A 21,400-nucleotide genomic window follows, 5' to 3' on the forward strand; every position below is an offset into this window, starting at 1 on the left:
AAATAGAAATTTTTGTCGACCTGGAAGCCGTCAGACAGGTCATCTGCAACAAAAACTCAAGGACAGACCACCACAAACGGATTTTATAATACAGACTGTCGATACATACTATCTCTTAACGAAATGAACGATAATTTCGACGCAGTTGTATGATCCAGTAACGCTGAAATGTTGGCAACGCTGGTGGGCAGGATTTCGACTCCTTGGTGGGGACTTCGCAAAATTTCGTCAGGAGTAGCACGATCTCCCCTTGCCCCCACCCCACCTCCCACCCCACCTCGCCTCTTATCAGTGGATTAAACTGAATATAACCGGTTATAATTGGTTATAACACACTGACAACCTACCATGACCTACTCACTCTCCATCCCCTTACATCTGGCTTCCTGCTTTGGTGGGAAGACCCATTCCTTATACTGACTGCGGCATACAAATTTCCGTACATCATATTTTAATGCTATACATTTTTACTGTTGGATGAGAGATGAGTGGTAGACTTATGTGGGGACCTGTCCTGTACTTACCAGCTCCCAAGATGAATGTGATCTGCATTTTATAGTTTTGTGAATTGTCCTGACTACGCCTTAAACTCTTAGGTTGGAAGTATTAGTGTGTTTTAAAGTAAATGACTCGTCCTTTATTAGCGCTGTTATCAGCTAGCCGTAATTTCTCCTGTTTTACATCTTTGATTAGGTCTCCTCTCTTTTAATTGATTGTTTTAGAAATAGTGGTAGGCTTGATATTAGAGTGGGTGCATGTGTGCATGTGTTTATGTGTGTGTGTGCATGTATTTATGTGTGTGTGTGTGTGTGTGTGTGTGTGTGTGTGTGTGTGTGTGTGTGTGTGTATGTGTGTGTGTGTGTGTGTGTGTGTGGTGTATAACGTCTGGGGTTTCTTAGTTCTCTCTAGGTTGTTTTAATTCATGCTGAAACTTGTATGAGTTTTTTTTAACCCAACTAGTTTCAGAGATTTTCACAAAGTTGCTAAAGGCCATGCCCCTCTGCACCCAACAACATATATCATCACATCATCAACACCACCACAGTCTAATGTGTATCATTTGTGCGGCTGAGTCATAAAACATGGTAACTGATATTTTAGTGGTTTGGAGATTTTAGAATACATAGTTTAATAAAAGTGTAACAATACATTTCACCTTGTTATGTCTTTTCTTTAAGTTTTAACTTATAATTTGCACGTTACAGAATGTACTGGTAAGGTTTCAAAATGGAAATAATATTTTTTATTGGAAAAAAGAAGAAATACGTAACACATTGACACAAATTATATGGTAGATATTATGTTATTCGTGAATGTAAAATGTCGATACCATGTTATTCATTGCATTCAAAATTTCATTTCCCACAGGAAATTTGACATTATGATGTTAGTTGATAACAATTTAAGCCAATATATTAATGACACAATATAATTTAATTAAATTGAACAGCTTTAATAACTGAAAATACTAATAGTGGTATTCAAATTTCACTGTTACTGCTCTCATCCTTTGCCTTGGATTGCTCAGCTGTTTTTAATATCTTGTAATAAGCATGCTGTACTTCTCGTATGTATAGTAAACAATATAGAACATCATTCAACTTGGTTGCTTCAATGGGCTTTGGACCACTGTGTAGGGTTGGTAGAGGACATTTAAAGCCTTTGAGGAACAGTACTGGGCGACCTCTTCGCCTTAGTGATACAGTACCCATTTCACCATGGTACGAGTTGCATAGTTACATTTTTCTGGATTCGTACTTTCACAACTCCATTTTCACAACATTTTGTTGACTAAAATTGGCTGTCTTTTCTTAGGGCTCAACATTCATTTTCTTTTTATGGGGTTAAGATATAGTGGTTCAAGTTCCTATATCATCATAATGATATCTGCTCTCGTCGATTCCCTTAAAAGGGTTTGAGGTAATTCCTTCCATTAAAAGAGAACAGCCAATTTCCTTCCCGTCCACCCAATAAAACTTTTGGTTCATCTCGGATGACCTTGTAGTTAACGGACATTTGCCACTAATCTTCTTTCTCTTCTCTTTTTTCCAACATTGCTCATTGATTGCAAGTATCGCACAATCGTTAAATTGTCGCAGTCCGTCCCCTCTGCTACTTATCGTGTACACTGACGAAGATCACAATTGAAAGTCATAAAAACAATACTTCATCAAAGCCCGTTGCTCTTCCCCCATGCGGAGAATAGCTCACATCTCACACGATTAATTTAATGCTACTCACTGCACACACAACACAAGCTTACTCGTGCCCCACAACTGCATTCACCCCGCACTAAATCCAAAGAAAGGAAAACGTGTCGAATCACAGAGTTTTCCTCTTTTATATTCCGACGTTTAACGCTTAAACAAGGCTCCTCAATATTTTCATATATGTAACATTCAAGAAATCGCCCAAGATATTAAATTAGGACATGAAATAAAAAGTGCCGTTTCATAATTACACTAATAGCAACCAGGCTGACAATTCACCTTATAAAATCTCTACGAACATATGCGCCGATTTCACTTTTGCCTGCAGTGGTACATACCATACTTCAGTATACCATGAATCGTATGCTGCATGAGGAGTGTCCACAACGCCTTTGTTGCTACACGATGTTCACTCGGCCTATTGAAGATCTTACGCGCCGCAAACTAATCTGAACCACACTGAGGATACAAAAGTCACGGGATAGCGATAAACACGTGTACAGATGGGGGCAGTATGGCGCACACAAGGTACAAAAGGGCAGGGCACTGGCCGATCTGTCACTTGTACTCATGTGGTTCATGTCGAACGGCTTGTGACGTGTTTATGGTACACACGACGGGAAATAAGTGACCTTGAACGCGGAATGATAGTTGGAGCATGAAGAATGGGACATTCCATTTCGGAACTCGTTAGGGAATTCAATATTCCCAGATCCGCAGTGTCAAGAGTGTGCCGAGAGTACCTGATATCAGGAATTATCTCTCACAATAGATAACGACAGAGAGCAGCGGTGTAAGTGTAGAGTTTTCAGTGCTACGGTATAAACAACGCTGTGTGAAATAACCGCTGCCACAGAAACTAATGCAAGACGTGCGACGAACGTATCCGTTAGGAATGTGCGGTAAATTTGGCGTTAATAGTCTATGGCAGCAGACGACAGACACGAATACCTCTGCTAACAGAACATCGCCTTCAGCGACTGTCTTCAGCTCGTGACTACGTCAGTTCGACTCTACACGACAGGAAAACCGTGGCTTGGTCACATGAGTGCCTATTTCTGTTGGTACGAGTTGATAGGACGATCCAAATGAGGCGTAGACGCCACGAATCCCATATGCAGTGGACAGAGTCCTGTACTTCAGCTGAACTGATCATGGACTGGAGATCGTTACTGTCGTCTACTTGGAGACAATTTCCTGCCATTCACAGACTTCATGTTCTCTAACAACAACGGAATTGTTATGGCTCAAAATGTGCCAAGTCATCGGAGCACAATTGTTCGCGATTCGTTTAAAGAACATTCTATACAATTCAGGCGAATAATTCTACCACCCAGGTCTCCCAACATCAATCCCATGGAATGTTTATGGGACATAATCGAGATGTCAGTTTGTCCACAAGATCATGCACCGACAACACTTCTGCTATTATCGACTGGTATAGAACCAGCATGGCTCAGTATTTCAACAGGGGTTTGTTGAGTCTGTGGTATGAGTTGCTGCATTACTTTCGTCACCTCACAGCAAATAACACATAAATTAAATGATTAACGAAAGTAGCCCGCATCTTTTGGAAAAGAGGAAGCTGCACTGAAGGAAGTAAACAGGATTTAAGAATGCGAAATTACTGGCGCCGAACAAAGTGAGAATGTTAGTTATCGTTTCGAATGGAGACAGCAGTGTCCGTACGAATTCTTGATTCCTGTAAGTTAAATCATATTGTAGTAACTGAAACTGAGTGTCCTGATCGTGTTACCAAACTAAGCAAAAATTAACACATTGAAATAACTGTCGGAACGTGCATCTCAGAAATCGAGGAAATATATATTTTCATTGTGGTTTCTGTTAGTATCGTTTGCTTTCAAGATATCATTTTTTCCATTTATTAGGTTAACGCAGCCGGGATTTTGATCAGAATAAATGTTTCATTTGATTATTGACGCCTAGGACATAAGTCTGAGCATATCCGCTTGAGTTAAACAATACGAACTGATGGAAAATGTCTTAGTGGTTATCAAAACAGTGGTATGAAATGAAAGTCATGTGAGGCATTAAATGTGAGGAGTGAATTATATTTTCGTGACACGCGTTAGTGCTCAGAGAATAGTTCTGAGGGCTTGAGTTCATGGCTATAAAGGCGTTCCAAGATTCCAAGTATGAAAGACAACTATTGACAATGTTCCATTTATTTTGTTTCTATACGAGATACGTGCGAGCACAAACGTCGAATGGGTATGGACAGGGGAGAGAGAGAATCAAAGGCTAACGGGTCAGTTTGTCCAGATAAATATTCTGTATTATCACGCATTTCACGGCCTCTTTCCATGTATACTGATGTGTGTGGTTATAGGATAGCTCTGGAAATTTTGACAAATAGACATTAAAGATCAGTAAGCAGTAAATTTTGGATTGGGCTTGGTTGTGCATGGAAATAATAATTTAGGAAACTGAAGAAGCCTGCACTAGAAAGAAAAGGAAAGTGGTATGGGAGGGCCTTCCTTAAATAGACTCTAGCCACATATTAATTTAAAAACAGCTGTGCCAAGTTGGAAAGGACATCCATATGTGAGTGATTGCTGCACTATCAACTCCCCAGACATACCAATATGGTAAACCACCATTTTATGTACTACAGTTACGGTTAATCCATGGCGGTGAAAGATCAAATGAAAGTTACATAATTTAGAACATCACTCACCTAAACCTAACGGTTTCTGAAAGACATTCCACTTGCTATATAAATTTATGGAGGGTAATAGTTCAAACAGTTGCACTCTCGAGCTGTGAGGTGGCCTTGTAAGTGTAAATCTCGTGATTGAATGTGATGACGGCAGACACCACTGCTGAAGTATACTATGCTCTGCACCATGGAAAACGAAAGTAAAGTTATTCTATTAGAATTAATAGTACCAGTCCAAAGTCGTTTCCTACAAGAAGTGCCTTTATCTTTTTTAACATTGTTATAAGTGTAAAGTAAGAGAAAAGTATGACAAATGATGGATTAAGCCTCCAAGTCCCTAGTGTAATATTATTTTCTTGTTGTGTGTGACATAAGAAAGGAGTAAATTGCCTGCACCGCCAGTGTAGAATATGTTACTAGTTCCAGTAACTTAATTATTGATTAACGTGTATGTTAACCAACAACTGAGCAAGCGTCAGTATACGAACATATGCGTTCATGTGAATGTGATTCTGCAACATTTGTTGTGTTGCTGCAAGTGCTGCAGCACCGTAAAGTTGGATGCAGTAAACCTGAAAGTATGATACTCTCAGGAATGTCGATTAAGTTTATTTCAGCAAAACAGCAAATACTTAAAGACTGAAAATTTGATGACAATTCATCAACGCTCATTTGAATGCTACGTAAATTATACTCAACTAAGCAAGAATGTTGTCTTCACTTAATAATAACAGAATAAAGAATTCCGTGTGATAGCTGACATTCAATATTGTTATGTGGATAGTCAGAGAAGTTCTTTGGATATGTTAGGGAACCCCAGCGAGTTCAGTTCTGATGTCTGTAGTCTCTCACTTGAGTTACACTTCGGGAAATGACAGAACGGGTTGCGATCGCAAATGGGTAGGAAAGAGTAAGGAAGAATTTCAATTGCTGATATGGTAAAAATCCCCTTAGCTCCCTCTCTCATCTCACATACCATCCGAAGGAAGAGGAACACCTGGTGAGCATTTTGCCCTTCACAGCCATCCATAATTCATCTGTCACCGTCTTCCGAAATGCTAGAATCCGAGTTACGTTCATCGTCCTACCAAAGAGCTTTAAACATTAAAGATTATTTTTAAAATCTGTGTCGATAAAAGATCAGAACACACAACCACAAAGAATATAAACATTACACAAGAGTCTATGATAATAAATTTAAATATCATTAGTTCTGGTGCCGTGTCTCATAAGTTTTTTTTATACATTAATTGTTGGAATCATGGTTTTCATACTCAGGTTGAGTACCAGGAATTGCTCAATATTTTCAAAAGGAAAGAGTTTGATTCTTAACGTTGTAGCTTTGGTTACACATACTGAACACAACTTATGGGAGAAAATGGAGTCTTCTGTTTCCCAGCAAACAGTGGACAGTGATGTACTTGTTACATTTACACGAGATACGACTCGCGCATGATGGAACCTGAATTTCGGAAACCAACTTTCTCTGACGTGTTTTCAAGTTAAGACCTGAATCGGCATTGCTTGACCGGGCCCCATCAGTTTTCTGGGCATTTGCTGTCTACCACAAATGGCCTCTGGGAAACATAAATGTAATTTCAGAATTTAATCATCACAATAGCTCTTTCTCTACAATGGAACAACGTAGGTAGTCAGTTTTGTGCTCAGTCTTATTTTTCTACCTCTCTTTCTTTGTACAAACGGCCATTCCAATTTTTAAAAAAAAAACAAGACGTAACGAACGACCCAAAGACATTCCAAAACAGTTTCCTTGGAAGTCTGTTATTGAACACAAGTGACGTATATCACAATGTTGACTTACGATTCTACCTTAATTGTTGGTCACACACACTCAACAAATGCAATATAATTGTACAAAACTAGTGGGGTACTTAATTATGGTGTTCCATGTGTAACATAGACACAAGACAGCCAAGTGTTGTAGAAATAGATTGGGTTGTCTCGAAAGTTCGTTCGCTTTCGTGACAGTGGAATCACACAGAACGCCTGAGAACACACTTCCCTGCACACAGCTATGGCACAGAGTTTGCCAGTTTGTCACCTATTACACTTCACACATAAGGTCGGGTATAACATAACCAAAATACGGATCGATTTTGGAAACGAAACTATTAATTTCATGCAGGGTATATCGCTATTTTCGACGACATATTGCCTTTTCCCCGATAATTTGTAAATGCCTTTTTTCGAAAATGTTGGGGTTTTTGAGATCTGTAGCTCTCGAAGGAGTTGAGGTATTAGCCATTGAGGAAATTCTGCTGGGAACGGAGTAGATGAAATTCGGAATAGGCAATGTCCGGTGATTAAGGTGGTTGGGCAACACATCCCGAAGGAAAGAACTCAGCTTTTGATGGGCCACTATAGAGATATGTGGTCTGTCGATGTTGTGGTGAAACATGACATCTTGTCCAAAATCCGATCATTCAATGGCTGCCTTGCGACGGTTAAACTGCGAACACTAGATCTCTGAAGTGATAGTCTAATTCGGACGAACTTTGTAATACAAGACGTCTTTGCAATCCCACCAGGCGCATAGCTGAATCTTTCCGAGAAGCATCCCTGGCTGAGGACCCGATAGTGGTGGCTGCCATGTCTCGCACCACGATTTATTCTTCCGGGCGTTGTTGTACTCGATCCACTTTGCATCTTCAATTACCAGTCATTAACAAAGAGAATCACTGTGACTGCGTCTCAATAAGAAGCCACAGACGGACACTCTGTGAATCAAAATCGCTTCTCTCAGTTCATGAGGAACTCACGCATCGCGAATACTTACGAACCCAGCTCCAAGTTCCTGGCTGCAACAGCACGACAGCTATGGAGCTCCAATGCCGACACCCGCGTTGTCATTTGTGGATTATTGACTATCATATCATTAAGCCACCCCGCATCTGTAAACGTTGGCCGACCAGATCGGATGTTGGTCTCTTAGGGACAAATTCCAGGTTGCAGTCGACTAAACCACTTCTGACTTGCTCGAGCCATTAGTACATCTATCCATTATACAGCACAATCCTTCACCCTGCACTGTGAGGCGGTTTTACCTATACGATAGTAAAACAGCGTAAGATAGTGCTAACGTCCTTTCCTGCTTTTCGTAGCTTGTAAAGACACATTCATGCTGTTTCATCCAACCTCAGGCAAAAATTCACATTGACATATCCAATGGTGCGTCATTTTGTTGATCCTTGATGAGTTTCCCTATTTTTTAGAGATGGATGATACACGAGATATTTAGATGTCTCAAAGATACTTAAATGTTATAGTTTGGGATTTGTATTCGGTTACACATGCCGCCGGAAGTCCACTCTCCACACAAATACCATATACTATCTGTGCTAAAAGTCACGGATCAACTACATTTATAATGTTTTATTAAGTTTCACACTTAAACATATATTTAAAGTACAGACAATGTAGATGAACACCCGTCAATATTAATATTGGGCGGCATCCGTAGATATGAGTAAAGTACTCACTACCAGTTACCTAGGAAAGCAGTGCGAATCTTATGTATGCAAGGTATTGTGAGCTGGCAGAGAGGCAGGAGTGTTAAATGGAACTGACATGCCGAACATTTATCAAGTTTCCGGTATCACGGCGTTCACATCGACTGTACAATAAATGTTCATCTGCAATATAAACATTGCTAATTCCAATAAACATACGCTCTGCATTCGAGATTACTGCAACCGTAATGTCCCTGGCGATAGCTTAGTTTTGAAATTGCTCTCCTTCAGTAGGTTTGTGTGATGCCATTTCTTTTACTGCTTCTGTCATTCTGGTTAAAAAAAATAGAACCAACTTTCGTCTATGAAATTTTTTTTCCAGAACAGCCTCTCCCTTCTAACGAAAGCGTGCATCAGTTGGGATGCAGTTCTTTCCCTTGCCTCTTTATTCTGGTCAGATAAAGTTGTTCGTAATCAAGCTGTGCAAACATATGAGTATCCCAGTTGTTGAGTAATCGTTATCACGCTGCCTTTACTGAGTGAGGAATTCAACTTCTAACATTGGTTATATCCACTGTTACATCACCGTACACAGCTGTCAGTCCTTCGTGAATACGAATTTGCATTTTACAGTACACAGTTGTCAGTTTTCATGAATACGAATGGGTGTTTCACCTTCTGCATCCAAAAACTCTGTCACACAACGTGCCTAATACGGACATCTTTGATGGCAATTTTGCATGCGACTACAATGTAGGCATCTGCTGACGCAGGAAGTTACTATGGCAGTAGTTTGCAAAATAATTTAGAAATGGCGCAACATTAATTAGTTCACTTCCTAAACTGTATTCAAAGAGGACAAAGCAGGTAGCATTCATTCTGGAATGACCTCATAATTTATACCTCATTGCTTAATGATAAAAAATTCTACTTCTCTTTTATAAAAATCGACAATATTCTTGTAATCATATTTTGTGGTCCCGAAAATCACCGTGTTCAGTACGCATGAAATATGAATAATAACGTCTCGCGTCACCGAAAATTTTATGTTTTATTAAGTCCCACAACGCATTTCGGATTCAATGTACCCATTAACGTTTTACCTAACCCTTTTGCTGAGCCCTTCACTCAGTCTAAGCCGTTCTTTTATTGGCATACATGAAATGGTTCCATTGCCATGCAGCCATCTTATCTACTGGCTTCCTCTTATCAAATTTCAATTATGGTGCGAATGTTATATGATTCAGTCCTTTCCTACTGTTGCAGGCCATTAATAATAGATACCCTGTGCTTCACATTAATCATATTACAAGCCAGAGGGCTATTTCACTGATTGCTGTTATTAAATATCTTTCTTAGGCCATTAATTGTATTTTTGTAAAACAGTGAGATATTTTGTGTAATACATGATAGTCAGGAACACTGATTCCAAAAGTATGTGGACATTTCGATTTTAAATCCCATTACGACTTCACTAGCTTATTTGTAGACTTGTCTAGTTATACTTTTTGAGTCTACAGATACGATGAGCACCGCCTTTCTCTATAATCAGAAAACTACTCATTATTTAACTTTAGGAGATATTTTTGCTGTGTGCTTACCTACTATTTTTCTTTAGAATATATAGCTACTGATGTTTACCACCATTGCGCGTATGTTAAGTATGTGATTCGGTGAATATCACGTTAATCATATGTGGTAAGATCACATATGCAGCTGTATACAGGGTCATAAATTGTCGTATAGCTTAACACATCAAGACGTTACTTAACTACTTACAATAGCAGCTTATTCATACAATACAGCGCACTGCTTGAAACGTTTGCTTTTCACCGAGATGATGTGAAATATGCGTTCCTGTTGTGAGAGGGTTGCATGTTAACCTTTTAAATTCTCAATTTAAATGATGTCGAAGGAGATGAAAAATAATGGAAAACTTCCAAAAGGGTTCTGTCAGACTATTTTAATATCTTTATAATGTCAGCAAACGCAGATTGCTTATGGTAAAACTCCACAGCATTTAATTCTGCGCCCACACATTCTTCTATATCCCGCAGATAGAGCATCATATGAGATGATCAAAATGATATAGTTCCAGATAGTAGCGCTATAAAACAGCATAACACACGAAAAGTGATAATTGAAACGGATATTTTTTTTAAATTACTGAAATAACCATCAGTAGCGAAAGGTGCCCGTTATTTCAAGCTTTGTGTTTTTATGCAGATGTATTGCTCTATGCTCGAGCAGATGAAGAGACTAACAATTCATCTGATTGTGTAATGTTACCAAACTGGTTTCTGTCTACTCTCTGATGTGTTAAGTTTAGCCCAAATGTTGTGCAATATCTTGCCCACGCGCGAAGCGATTTTTGTGAAGAGACAGAACTCCAGGCAAGATTTGCGGAGATTTTTGACGGATCCTACCTGTTGATATCCATTGGGGAACGGTAATACGAAACACTGGAGAAATGACAGCGCGTTATTAACGCGAAATATCCGCAAAAATTACGTGATTGACTGTTGTGGCTTAATGATGACACACATCTCAATATCACAAATGTCGTAACGCAGAATTATTGGTGTCTTGGGGTTTCCTACCGTTGGGTTTCCTACAAGCAGGGGCACACTAAACCTGTCGGAGACCCGAGCCGGCAAAACAAATCGAGGCTCCCCTTGCTGCCCCCTCCCACCCTCCTCACCACACAGAAGATCTAGGAGAGTTTCAAACGCAAACGTAAGGAAGTCCCTCATTGCTTATCATCTTCAATTTGTGTCGTGATAATTTACAAGGTATAACGTTATTTTACGTAACACTGAAAGTGAGTGCTCTCGTAATCTCGTTGCTCTTATTTAATAGCTATGTTGCCCTTATACGACAGAATTCATTACATGATTTCTGTTGTTCGAATCTTTTATTTATGTTTCGCAGCTAAGTCTGCATAGAGCGAGTGGGGTGTATAAAAATGAATCTCTATTTCCCAAACCAAGAGGATGGTCACTTTCTAAATAAAACTTCGTTCAGTGCGTTGTGGAGGGTACTTTCCTTAAGAATTTCAACAAAAGCCACAGTGTTGCTCCGATCTTGATGAAATGTTTTCCCTTCGATCTTCAAAACAAGGGGAACTTCATCCTCTATGTGAAATTTCATACGGTGTATTGCGGAGGGTACCTTACAACAGAGTTACACGCCGTTCGACTTACAGCTTGGGAGTTGGCTCATGTATGTATGTGTCCGTGGTGAAGGCATTTATACAGGTCAACGTATTCTGGATGGCAGAGGGTTGCCCTACCTTTAAATGAATTCAATATCGTTTCGTCAGTCAGCATGAAAGTTGGAAGATCTACGTATTTTTTCATAGACGGATACAGAGGAGATGGTATGACGGAGGCAGAGGAGGAGATATACGGAGAGAGGAGAGCGTGATGGGGGTGGGGAGAGGGGAGGAGGTTGGCTGGTTGAAATGGCTCTGAGCGGTATGGAACTTAACTTCTGAGGTCATCAGTCCCCTAGAACTTAAAACTTCTTAAACCTAACTAACCTGAGGACATCACACACATCCATGTCAGAGGCAGGATTCGAACCTGCGACCGTAGCTATCGTGCGGTTCGAGACTGTAGCTCATAGAACCGCTCGGCCATTCAGCCGGCGGAGAGGGGTGCATCCAGAGAAGTGAGAGAAGAAGATTAAGAGAGAGGGAGCAGCAGGTAAACAGAGAAAGGGGAAGGTGGCGAATTACTAATGGAACACTGTAATAAATACATAAATTACGGGTGTCATTGTGAATTTGATGTACTATTAAAAAAAGCGAAGGAGGAGGATGGAGAGGAGGAGGAAGTGTTGTGGGAGAGGAGGGCAGATGGAGGAGATGTAAAAAAGAGAGACGGATGGGCGGAAGGAGGAGGTGGATAGAGAGACGAGATAGGACTAATTGGACAAGAGAGATGAGGGAAGAGGGGATGAACTGATATAAAACTGGGGTGAATAAATATCCGGCGGACGCCGGGTGTACTGTTAGTAATTAGATAAAAATTTACGTGACAATGGACGTGTTCTTCTGAAAGGAATTACAGAGTATTTTCCTAAGGTTAGATGAGGCGTATTAAGTCTCGATAACTAGAGTGTTGTTCTTGATGTCTACAGATGATCAAATTCGTTGCTTAATATAGATGACTCCACCAAAGTTCATCTAGTTGGAATTTCATCTTTATAAAATGAACTACATAATAATCAGCTGAAAAATGCTCCTGTTGCAGCACACTAAAGGCAGATATGATCGTGTTTAAAAGACTCTGACAGAAAAGTGGGCAATCAGCTGTCTCAGTCCTCAATCCTCCTTCCTCACCAAAAATTCTGGAAGCTTCACAGAACGAGTGCCCATGTTATATAATAAATTTCCCAAATAAATTTCAGTTTTGTTGAGTTAAAAAGTCAGTAAATAGCACATTTTGTATTAGAACTTTAGATATTCCGTTAAAAGCATACTTTTGTGAGTGAGATCAGCCAAATACAAATAATTAGTTTCGTATGACATTTATGACGAAATTCCAGAATCGGAAAGTTAACTTTGCGAAATTATTGATGCTAGTAAAATGTGTGCTGTACTTACACATACCGATTTGAAACAACAATATTTTTAAGGTCCACAGCAAATCCTACAATTTTTCACACAGAACAACACGGTAAATTTTTTATCACTCAACGTTTCGAATCTGTAGACCCACTACGTGGTGACGCTCGTGTTTCCGACTGTAAATAAATATCGTAACCCTGAACTTTCCGTCTGACATGAACATAAGAACATTCCTTCACATTTTATCCAGGCTTAGGACTGGCTATGCACGTAGTACATAGGCATGTTTAAATGTTCTTTTTTAATTTTATATATTTACTTTTTGTTTCTGTTGTTGTTTACTTTTTTGTTGTTTTTGTTGTTATTGTTGTTGTTCAACATTACAGTAGCAAACTGATAACCTTTTCTTCTTATCAATCGTAAACTCTTATTCAGTTTTTTCTAAAAAGGCTAGAGATTTTTAACACCTTTTTAAATCTCCAGAGTCTTCATATGTTCTCATAATGTTTTTTAATCTTTTGTCAAGATCTATGCACCTCTTCTTACTTTTTTGAAGATGTAGGCCAATGGAATATTTATTAATTTCAAAAATAACGTTCACTGCCTCCTTCTTCAGCTTTTGAATCAGAAAGTACACATTTGGATGTTTCTAGTTTATTGAGGAGTTCTGTTTTCTATGCCAACCTTCGACAGCATTCGTCGCTCTGTGTCGTCGGTTAAAAACATTCCACATTTCAATAGGTATATTAGGATTTTCCATCCACTGATCAACCATATAGATTGTAAATGCTGTGATCTTCTCTCCACTGGGCATTTATTCCATTATTAAAATTCACGCTTCATCGACAGTGTTAAGTGGAAGATGTGCCACTGCACACACGTGCCACAAAACAAACACGCTACCTCCCTATCCCTGTAGTCTTCCGTTAGTCCTAGATCCTGTATCTTCTTCCATAGACACTGGTTAAAGTGAAAATTACAGCCGGAAAGGTGTGTTTCAGGGAACACTGAATTCATTGCTTTAATTGTAGCCATTTCAAAATCTAGCACTGCAGTTTTTGCTGACCACCCAGACATCTTAGATATCAATGCTGAAAAAAGTTTTACATATGAATTTTTACTTTTTTCTGGCAGCAAAGCAAATAAAACAGGAAATATCTTAGTTGCCTCTTCTGTACTTCCGATGTCAACATGGATTGTGCACAATTGTTTGAAGTATTTCGAAGAGCTGTCAAATGTCCCATCCATAAGCACAGTTCCTTTGTCACAAAGGATTTTCTCTGCTTCTTCGCAAGTAAATACTAGAAGCCTCTTGCCTGGAACAGAGCCATCATCAATCTTCAAATAACTATTACCTTCCGCTAATTTCAAAATGCCTTTGCTTGGGTGAATTTCCGAACTGGAGCTAGGGTTCTCGGTTGTCCCAGTAGCTCCTCCTCTCGCCATACACAACAGAGTCTTGGAGCTATCATAATTCGGAATATATGCCACGGATTCTAATATTTTATCTTTCAAATGTTGAAATTTCTGCTTAAAAATTTGGGCTACAGGCACTGTCTTTTCTTCACGAACTATTTTTCTGCAATTACGTAGTCTTTTCATTATCTCCACATCTGTTTCGTCAGGTGGATAAGAAGTTGCTGTTGAGCAACGATTTCACCATTTGCAATTTTTAAGTGGCATTTGCACTTACTTCGTTCATAATTGAAGCACATCCAGTTCGTATATTCTTCATTCCTCCTTTAAATACGGTAGCGATGACCATCCTTGATAAGACACGGCCTCCATTTCGTTGATGTTGTCACTCCCAACGTATACACTGCATAGAACAGAAGTCATATGGGAAAACACTAGGAACGAAAGCTATCGACGACGACACTGTCTGAGAAACGGTGATAACACATGTACTCAGGGTGAGCGACTGGGGTAGGCAAGCAGTGGTGGAGGGTCAGTTCTCAAACACCTCGTTAGGGAACCGGATGCTCGGGTCAGCTTCGCTTACTACTGCACCCTTGTAGGAAACCCCACGATAGGAAACCCCATGTCAACCCAAGTGGGAGACACACGAACACACACACCATGCGATTATCACGGTTTTGGTCCCTGAAAAAAGACTTTGAAGGATGGACGATTTTGTTGTACGAAGATGTGCAGCAGGTAGATAAGGCTTCTTCACTCAGCAGTATACGATATTTACCAAACGGGTGTCTTCATAATTTTGCGTCGATGGGGTGATTGCCGCAGTGCTGAAGGCGAGTTTGACTAATCAGCATACTAATTCTGAATTGTAAGGCTTCGAAAGGAAACATTTTAAGCTTCTTTCTCATATCTTTCATAAACCTGATTTCATATTTTGTAGCTTACTTTTCGATACACTTTGGCCCACTGTTGGAATGCCATCTACAATGTGTCAGTCATCTCTTTGTTCACTCTACTTTTCACTGTCTTGTCCATCTAACGTTCATAGATTAATTTTCATGGTCGTGTCCACACTAACATATATGTGTCCCCGACGGTTTTCCAGAATTGACCTAAAAGTCCATTGTCTGTAGCTAAAATACACTCGTGTGTGGCCAGTTAATTATAGATTTTGCATAGTATTTGGTAAGAAGATAATCTTGTTTGCTTGATAACAGGTTTTGAAACTGCTGCCTGAATAGGCAGAAAACTTGAGTATTATATTTTATAAACCCCACTGTTGAATCTTACGGAGTCAGTCTTTATTGCTGTGGGATAATAGGTATCGTAACTCATTCACAGTAAAGAAAGAACTCGTTATTTTTTTAATAATAGATCTGCAGTTATTAATTCCATTTGGCCCAGACGTATGATGTCTTATTTTGCATATGACGTCTTTTTCTGTTTTGGACCCATTCACCAGGACGGTATTTTTTTTCATTGTGATATATTTGGTTGTAAGTCTATTTTTTCCAAAGTAAGTGAGTGTGCTTTGTAGAGTGTAGCCCTAAATGCTACTTGTTTTTGGGCGGTGAGTTAGCATGTAGCGTTCTCTATCTTTTTGTGCTGTTGATTTTAACAGGAATGAAATTTATGCTTTTCTCGTCCTCATGCTAGACTACAAATGTCATACCTGTGTGCAAAAGGTTTCATTATGTATGCGACTCTTCAGTATCCTCTCATGTACCACTATGTAGTAGCAAGACCGTCTTTCTCCCGGTAAACTTTGCCATTAAAAGTATGCTAATTGTGCGACCACATTACTTGCATAATGTCGGTAACTTCGGATATTTCGGAGGCAGGACCCTTTTTATGTTCTACTAAGTTTTGTAGAAAATAGCGAAATTGCTGAGTATTTTCCGTTTTCACCACATACGTATCTCCAAATGTGCCTACTGTTATTGGAGTTTGTCTAGCATTTACATCTCCCGTAAAGAAAATCTGATTGTTATTCGTACTGTTCAATATCACCTGCGATAGTATGAAAAAGACCTTAGAGTAGTCAATATTCCCCTCATGTTGGACGTTAGCTGCTATTATTCTTTGGATTGCTCTTGTATCTTTAATTCGTAACAGAACACTGGGTCCTTTTCCATTTCATAGTCAAGTGTTTTACCTCATTTTTTTGTAGGAATGTGGATGGTAACACCCTTACTTGTTCTTCTTTCTTAATTTACTGCGCTGTAGATCATAGTATAGCCATATACCGATCTAGTTCAAGATGTTTTTTCTGTAATACTTGTAAAATCTATTTCCTTTCCTTTCAAGTGTTTTGCTAATTCGAATGCCTTAACATCAGTTATCTAACGTACAAGGAGAAAGCTTTCCAAGCTTCCTTAAACAACTGTCTCTTGCTCCTATTTCTCACCCATATCGTAGCACGCTAATCCGTCCTTTTCCCAAGGCTAGACGATGTAGTGTTAGTACGTTTATTTTGTCTCTGAATGGGTTACTAGCCCATCTCTATCACAGGAATTTTCCCATGTATGGTCCCAACACTCACTACACTGACACATATAAGCTGATTTATACCTAAAAATATTTTTTTTCTTTTTTCATTGTGGATACCAAACAGTGACATACTAAGATTGTAGCGACCATTGTCTAAACACATAAAAGTTTGTCTGTTTCATAGTGAACCACTGATAACGAGTTGTCAAAAAAATTTATAAGTGTACAAAACATATCAAACGAATTATCTATAAATGTGGGCACGATGTACAACTCAATTCCTGACGACATATTAACATACATTTTGCAGAAGTTCAGAATTACCGGAATTTAAGGATTTAAAGAGCAATTGATCACCTATGGCCAAGAGATGGATCAGGAGAAATTATCATATCGAGATCAGTCGAGAAGTAGTAGGTGAGGCCAGAATATCATGTTTGGTCATTTAATGATACAAGTTTAAGTAATTGTAATTGTGTTACTGGATATTGGGAAGCTTCGATTATCCTGTAGCCATTTTATAATAATGAGTGAATTTACAGATTATTGTTCAAGAATTTCCACCAAGTTTTACTTGTCTTCTCAATACGTCACTGAGGTTTGTTTGTCATTGATTTCCGACGTGGTACAGGTAAGGCTGTGAAATTTTTTATTAATTATTAAGTTAGTTTCATGTGTGATGCTAGATATGTTTTTGAATGTAGGTTTCATTACGACGCTATTTATATTGTTATTTTACTTATGTACAGAGGTGCATGATAAAACTATATTGTGGTGCAGCAGAAGACATTAACAGCAGCACTAGCAAAGCCAAAGGCATCATACACCGCTCCGCTCCAACTGGAGAGTGGAGGAAGTAACATTGGGGAAAAAATTTCGGATATTTGAAAGTAATGCAAAAACTGAGCTTCTATATGGTTGTTAAACATGTAAAGTGAGAAAGCAGCCAGTCCATAACTGCGAGACATTCAACAACTGATATCTGAGGAACATCCTATGGATATGGTGGCCGAGTGTCATCTTTAACGAAACACTCTGAGAAAGAACCAGCTAGAAGCCAAATGAGCTGCAAATAAGAAACAGAAAGTGGAGATTGTTAGGAAATTCACTTAGGAGACTCAATGAACATATTGCGAAGCAGTTCTTCATTGAGTGCTACATGGACGATGGAGACGAGGCAGGTCCAAAATGAGGTCCAGATGAAGCAGATGGTCAACAGAAAATACGTATATTTAAAATGATGGTGTATTACCGTAATTTAAATGGTGTAATATTCTCAACAAGTTGGTGAGTAAGATATGGTATGTTTTAAACAATTCCTTATATTGTTGCACGCTTAGGGGAATATAGACGTATTATATCCCAGCGAGGACATGACTCTGAGCCATACAGCAGTGTTTCACTTCTCACTGTTCCACGCTACATTATTTGCCCTTTTTTCCATTTAACTGTGTGACCTACCATTTTCTGTTGCGTTTACACTCTGAGCTGTACTCCAATTACGTTGTTAGCGATTTACTATTATCTTACATTTGTCACAAAGCCTGAGCAGATTTTAGATTACATACTTAAATTGGACTGTGGCTTTTAAAACTGAACAGGTTTCTTTTTTCATCCATCTTGCTTGAGGCTCAACTAACATATAACTTGATTAATTTTAGTTCTATTTATTATTTCGATGATAGTAACACTGTTATTGACAAGATTGTTCCTGTGTTGAGTGACAAAACCTAATTAGAAACTTGTTGAACATAAAAAGACAATAATCATTTCTTATTAACTTTTATAATGTTCCACACTATTAGTCGTTATGTTGGAAATATGTATATGTATGGTATAATACTATAAGTAGCATCGTCGCAGAACAATTCCAACTGGTCACTAGAAAAGGAAAAATCAATCTTAACATTGAATCAAACAAAAAAAGCCAAAATCTTGTAGCAAATGAGTGATATATACATATTCTTGTGAGGTTCGAGAAATAATTCTGTTGAAAAGTCGCTGTTTATGATGTACAGCTAAATTTGTCTTCAATTAAGTAATTACCTAGAAATGGTGTACTAAGCTAATGATGAACATCATTGAGATGTTGCATTTAGCTGACAAGTGAAAGTGAGCTTATGAAGCAACGATTTTTGTGAGATGTTCGGATTAAAAAGAAATAATGAGAAAATAAATGAATTTTCTTATGATCATGATGACGATAGCATTCCTTTCAACAAAGTTATGAACTTTTTAATGTTGGATAATTGTTTGAAATGCTATGATATTTATGACTGGATGGTCAACGAATAGTCATGTAACGTAGAGTGATGTTTATTTTCATTCATGTGACAAACATATAATGGAAGTGCATACAATTTACTTTAGTAAATGAGGGGATGCTTATTGACAAGAAAGATATTAACATGGCAACTATGAATGCTTTTGTACAATGAAGAACGGTTGCCTTTTATAGGTAGAGCAGTGAATTAGTGGTAATTAACTGAGGATTATATTATGATAAAATTTTGTTGCTGTCTAAATCTTGTTACCATCTGCTGTAACAGACAAACAAGACGTGATAGCTAATAAAAGATGGAAACATTAACGATAATTTAGTGAGATTTAAGGGAGAACCTGATTACCCTTCACTATGGACCTTGAGTTCACAGGGTGCCTCATCAGTACAGATATCCATACTGTAGATACAACGACAGTGGACGGATCTCTGTTGAAATATCAGACAAACATATTTCTCCTGAAGAGAAGGTCCAGCCTTTCCGGCAGTTGTAGGGCAACATTCTGTGTCATTGGCTGATCTGTACTTGTAACTACAACGAAATCTAACCTGCTGTCATGGTAAAGTGAAACAGCTCAAAGCAAGTGGAAACTACAGCTGTAATTTTTTCTGAGGGCATGCAAATTTAATGTATGGGTAAATGCTGTCGTTACCCATTCACACCTCTGGGTGGAGATATCATGAGAACGATAACTGTCATTCTATAGATTGTATAGTGTAATATTAGACTGCTAATCAGGTAGGTTAGAAAATTTAAGAAGATTGAAGATAGATATAGTTGGAATTGGTGTAATTCAGAAGCGGGAGGAAGGAGCAGCTCTTCTGGTAAGATGATTTCAGGGATATAAATAAAAAATGAAATATGGTAATGGAGAAGTAAGTTTAACAATGAATACCAAAGTAGGAAAGTCCTTTAGCTGGCCTGGACAGTACAGTGAAGAGACTGACACTAAAGCCGCATCTGCCATTGTAGCACCGGTTCATATGATAATTAGTTCTGCAGGTGATGAAGAGATTGTAGAAGTGTGTGATGACACGAAATAAATTATTCAGATAGTTAAGGGAGACGATAATTTAACTGTCATGGCGGGCTGGAATCCGATAGTTGGAAGCATTGCAGGTGAATGTGGACTGGGGGGGGGGGGGGAGGATTGAAAGAGGAATAGCTTAGTAGAATTCTGCACAGGGAATAGTTTAATCATCGCTGACACTTAGTTACAGACTCATGAAAAAAAGAATATATGCTTGGAAGAGACTTGAAGACACCTTAAGCTTGTAGATTGATAATAGAATGGTAAGACAGAGACATCGGGAACAGATTTTAAACTATAAGACAATACAAGGGCCAGATGCAGACTCTGGTCACAATTTAGTGCTTGTCAACTATAGACTGAAAGTGAAGAAACTGCCAAAATGTAGGACATTAAGGAGATAGGACCTGGATAAGGTGAAAGAACAGGAGGTTGCTGAGATATTCATAGGGTGCATTAGGCAACGATTGGCTGTAACAGGGAAGAGGAATACAGCAGAAGACGAATGAGTAGCTTCGAGAGATGAAATTGGAAGGAAGGCCAGATTTGGCCGGAATTTTGACGATTTAGTAACAGCAAAATTGATTTTCGATAACAATATGATCACCTTCAGCGTCTTAGTGACCAAATTAAAGCTCGTAAGCTCTGGTGTCTAGTTATTAGCAGTGATCGTTTCATAACTTCTGTTACTGCTAATAACTAGACACCAGTTACCTACGAGCTGTAATTTGTACGCAAAAGCAGTGAAGATGATCATTATGTGATCGAAAATACGTTTTACTGTTAATAATGCATAATAATTACTGCTGGCCTTCCTCCTAATTTTATTTATCATACGGTAGTTGTGCACACAGCACTCCATGGAGTCACCAATCAATTTGAGAGATGTAAGAAGGAAGGCAGCAGATCATCAGATAGGTAGGACAATATTGAATTCAATTTAGTAAAGAAGAAAATATAGAAATGGAGCAAAAGAAGTAGGGGAAACGGAATACAAAAGTCTAAATAATCAGGATGACAGGAGGTGCAAAATGACTAAGCAGGAATGGCCAGAGGACATATGTAAGAAATTAGGCTCCTATACTGCTACGAGAAAGATAGATACCGTCTACAGGGTGCTTTGGAGAAAAGAGAAGTAGCTGTGTAAATATCGAGACTTGAGATGGAAAAACAACCCTAAGCAAACAATGGAAATCTTGAAGATGAGAATAAATGGATGGTCTATATAAGGGATATTAACGTGAAT

This window comes from Schistocerca serialis, chromosome 9, assembly GCF_023864345.2.
Source record: "Schistocerca serialis cubense isolate TAMUIC-IGC-003099 chromosome 9, iqSchSeri2.2, whole genome shotgun sequence".
NCBI classification, from domain to species: domain Eukaryota; kingdom Metazoa; phylum Arthropoda; class Insecta; order Orthoptera; family Acrididae; genus Schistocerca; species Schistocerca serialis.